At 36.8% G+C, this 5,000-nt stretch overlaps 1 protein-coding gene across 1 annotated transcript in view; it reads right to left on the reverse strand.

The window, feature by feature from the left end:
• Positions 1 to 5,000, reverse strand: part of WDR72 (WD repeat domain 72) — a 2,139,079-nt gene that overhangs the window by 1,906,184 nt on the left and 227,895 nt on the right. The window lies entirely within an intron of this gene.

Consider the following 5,000-nt stretch of genomic DNA (forward strand, 5'->3'; position numbering starts at 1 on the left):
TGGGGTTGTGTGTGTGTGTGTGTGTGTGTGTGTGTGCGCATATGCAACAGGACATGGTGACTGTGTGTGTGTGTGTGTGTGTGTGTGTGTGTGTGTGTGTGTGTGTGCGTGTGTTTCAGTGTGTGTGCGTGTGTGTGTATGTGTGTGCACATATGTAACATGAGATGTCTGCATGTGTGTGTGTGTGCCTATGTAGTAGGAGATGGTGTGTGTGTGTGTGTGTGTTTGTGTGCATGTGTGTGTGCACATATGTAACAGGAGATGGTGTGTATGTGTGCCTGTGTGTAGCAGGAGATGGTGTGTGTGTGTGTGTGTGTGTGTGTGTGTGTGTGTGTGTGTGTGTGTGTGTGTGTGTGTGCATACGTAGCAGGAGATGGTATCTGTGTGTGTGTGTGTGTGTGTGTGTGTGTGTGTGTGTGTGTGTGTGTGTGTGTGTGTGTGTGTGTGTGTGTGTGTATGTCTGTGTGTGCATATGAAGCAGGTAATGGCGTGTGTTGTCTGTGTGTGTGTGTGTGTGTGTGTGTGTGTGTGTGTGTGTGTGTGTGTGTGTGTGTCTGTGCATATTTTTTATTTGTATTTATTTTATTTTACATTTGATGACCGGGAGGGTCCGACTGGACACAGGTCCATTTTCAGCTGAGGCCCGGGGAGAAAAGCTCCATTTTACACTCTTAGCATTTATACAGTTCTAAGCAAGTTTTAAGAACAAATTTAGGTGTTACATTATTTAGAGTAGTGCATAAATGAAAATTCCACAGTATATAATGCATTTGTTAGAAGTAATAAGTAGTAGAAATTAACAAGAATATATATATATATATATATATATATATATATATATATATATATATATATATATATATATATATATATAGATATGTATATATATATTTATATATATATATATATATATGTATATGTATATATATATATATATATATATATATATATATATGTATATATATATATATATATTGTATATTCTCATTCACAATAACTTAGTATTCGTAGAGACATATATATATATATATATATATATATATATATATATATATATATACATATATGTTGATATCCACACATCAAGAATATAGGTATTGAAGTAAGTCCAAGCTGAGAATATGAAGTTCTCTGATAAGGTTTATACCTTTCTCAGATACAGATTATAACCTATGTCAAGTAAAGATTTTAGTATTGTAGTTAACAGGTGATAGTATGTTTTATCCTATTGTACTGATCAGTAGGGCTATGTAAGGAAAATGTTAGAGAGAAGCAGAATCTTTGCAACTGTACATATGTATTGTTTACCCTGGGGAGTAGCAAGAGCAGAGCCAATTGTTTGAATAATGGGATTTCAGGATGTGTTTGAATTGGGTACTCGAAGATGTTGAAGTTATGTGGCTTGGAAGTGAGTTCCAATTTTGGGCTATTGTGCAGGCAAAGAGAGATTTTCCTGCTTTATTTTTATGTCTGATTACATGAATGAGGTTTTGGCTGCTGGGTCTTAGGGCTCTAGTGGAGTTGTGGGGCTGAATTAGTAGCTGGAGTGCTTGTGTTTTCTCAGGGTAGTAATAAAGTTTATGTGCTAATGTGGCTTGTTGAAGATGTAGTAGCTCAGGAGGCTCCAGCCATTTGAGTTGCATTAGGGAATGACAGTGATGGGACCTATTTGTGGAGTCTGTAGCAAACTTGGCAATCTTGTTGTAACACGATTCCATTTTGCGAAGTTCAGTAAGATGAAGATTAGTTAGGATAGGGGAGGCATAAAGAAGGATAGAGAGGAGGTGGGTTCTAGCAATAGTAGCTTTGGCCTGTTTAGTCATGAACTTTTTATTTCTATAGTGTATATCAAAGTTGTAAATCATTTCACTATTAATGATCAAGACTATAAAGTGAATGGTCATTATAATTGTGATTCCAAAATTGTTACATACGCAGCTTTGTGTAACCTTTGCAAAGCATTTTATATAGGTAAAACCGAACGTAAACTGAAAGTAAGAATATACGAACATTTATATGCTATGCAAAGGAAAGACCTTAACAATGCCTTAGCTAGACATATAATGGATTTAGAAGGGCATAACTTTAGTTTTATAATCCTAAACAAGAGAGATGTAGATATAAGGGGTAGCCCATGGCAGATCCAATTAGAAATGGATGAATTAACTTGGCAGATACGTACAAGAGCACATGCCTCTCCTGGGTTAAACGACACTATATCTATTAAATGTGTCTTAAAATGGCTTTCTCTTAATAGGTAGTCTTTGGTTCGTGACATTTTTGCAATTTTTAAATATAAATTAATTTTTAAATATAAATGAATTTGCTCACATTTTTATGGCTTGTATCTGATATGTCAAAATCCCACTGTTGACAACATATACAATATTTTAAAATGTCTTGGATGTATTCTCCAATATGAATTTATGTCAACATAGTGGTCATGAGATTCTTTCTTTATGTAACATTCTATACAAGCTTTTATTAGTAAGTTTAACACTATTTTTGATAGAAATATAGATTAACATGCCCAAAAGTATTTTTAAGAGCTTATATAGGTCTTTTTTTGTTTATGGTAATATTCATACTTATATGTGTGTATTTATATTTTTATTACCATATATTTTTATTTTTCTGCATTTTGTATACTCAAATTTCATATGTACATAAAAAAAATCTTGATTCTTGTTAATGAATTAATGTCATCAGAGGAGGAATATACATTCCAAATAATGTTCTAGCTTATAATGAACTGCATTTATACATTAAGCTTTAGAACGTAGTTACATTTTGCTTGTTATCTGTTATATTTTATTGTTTGCAAAAGATCATCTATTTCCTTTCCTTTCTTGGGAAGGACTATTCACTTTAGCTGGCTATCTGTTGCAAGTTTTTAAGTTTTAATATATGAACTGTGATTTATTTATAATATGTAAGCAATACTTTTAATACCAATGTAAACTTCTTTAAGGTTTCTAAGGAAATTAATTATCGAATGCCTTTCAACCTTATTGGTTGTTTTCAAATGCTAATTCTATATATATATGGCTTGCTAATTTCTTCCCGTTGATTGTCTGATGAAGGCGGAATATTCTATCCCGCCGAAAGCTCTCACTTTTTTATTTGGTAAAATAAATATACGTTTTGAATTTGGAGTTTGGTCCTGTCCGTGTTCCTGATTCACTTTTTACCAGTTTGTAGGTTTTCCATTATAGGAATGTTATTACCTGGGGGGAGGTAGGCACCTGCAATGAATATATGTTTGTTTGTGTTTAGTTTAAGATTAGCAAGGATAAGTTCTATCTTGTTGAATTCTTCATTATTATGCTCAACTAGTTCAAGGATGAGGTGATTTTGAAATAGAATTGCAACCCCTCCACCCTTTTTCCCCATTCTGTCTCTGCGTATGATATCATAACCTGGGGCTATGATCTCATTATTGTGGTAATCAGGTATGAGCCATGTTTCAGTTAATACCACAATGTCAGGTTTATACAAGGCTAATAAGGCAAGCAGGTTATGAATTTTGTTCAGTACGTTTCTAACATTTATATTTAGGAAGAGGAGAGATGATTTGGGTTTGTAGAAGTGGGGATTTGGTAACTGTATTTTGGCTTTTTCTGTTGGGATGGGACCAGGGTTTGGGTGTATGTCTCCACAGCAGGAGAGTTTTTGCAGTAAGTTTAGGTAGAGTTTGGCTATTTTATCAAGAATTTTAGATAGCTTGTGTGAGGTGTGAGGGTTAGTTTTGACTGATAACTTATTGTCAAAGAGGGATGGGGTTTGAAAGGAGGTAGTGTTGTGGTTTGGCATGAGAAAGTTTTTTAGTAGTGTGTGGTTAGCTGTGGGTTCTGTTTGCCAAGGGGGTGGAAAAGTGATATGTAGATGGGTGTGGTAGGAGGAGAGTATAGAGAGTAGAAGTAGGATGGAGATAGTTGACGAGTAGAGTAGCATTTGTAGTTGAAGGGTTTTTTTCAAGCTGTACATGTTATTAGATTTGGTGAGGATAATTTCTATTTAGGGAGTGTGCTAGTGTGTGTGTACTAGGTGATATGCTTGGGTGTGTTAATAAGGGTGTGGTGGTTTTAGTTTATGTTGTAGTTGATTACTGGGCTGTAATTGAATAATTGTGAACGTGTGAATTGGTGGGTGTGGTGTTTAGTTATAAGTTTGAGTGATCTAGGGGTGGGTGGGAATGGGGGAAGGGTGGGGATCGTAGTGAGCCCGAGTGGTAGCGAGGGCGAATGGAGCGGGGTAGCACCATCGTGGAAGAGGCAGAGTGATACAAAGAAACAATCAGTGAAAGGGTTTGCAGGAGGACAGAGCTAAGTTTATCTATGAATAAGTCTATTTATTCTCTCTTTTATGCACAAGGCTATGGAGGAAGATTTAGCATACACAAAGCAGGACGCTAGGCTAGCGAGGGGGAAAATGATCTCTAAGCTGTGAGTGAGGCTAGGGAGCTGAGTGGGTGAATACAGGAGGAAGAGGGGATCATTGGTTAGGGTTAGGTGAGAGAGAGTCTGTGTGACTGGATTAGGTAGTATGAGGAGAACATAGAGACAGTAGTATGAGGTAGTGAGAGACTGTGTGGATGAAGACGATAGTGTGTGGAGAGGGAGGTAGTGAAAGACTGTGTGGATGAAGAAAATAGTGTGTGGAGAGGGAGCAGAGAGTAATAAGAGGTAAGGGCAATACCATTAGTAGCTTTAGCGGAGAGATAGGGAGCTGACAGAGAACATGGCTGGTCAAGTGGGTAGGGGGTAGAAGAACAAGTAGAGAACCTAGGTGAAGGGTGGGATACGCAGAGATGTGTTGTAGCTGACCAGGGACCTAGCAATATAAAACACACTAGTAGGCTAGGAGGATTGGTTAAATGTTATGTAGCACGAGATGGTGTGTGTGTGTGTGTGTGTGTGTGTGTGTGTGTGTGTGTGTGTGTGTGTGTGTGTGTGTGTGTGTGTGTGTGTGTGTGTGTGTGTGTGTATGTGCATATATAG

The sequence above is a fragment of the Protopterus annectens genome, chromosome 7.part1 (genome assembly GCF_019279795.1).
Source record: "Protopterus annectens isolate FY-2018-M chromosome 7.part1, PAN1.0, whole genome shotgun sequence".
Taxonomy (NCBI): Eukaryota; Metazoa; Chordata; order Ceratodontiformes; family Protopteridae; genus Protopterus; species Protopterus annectens.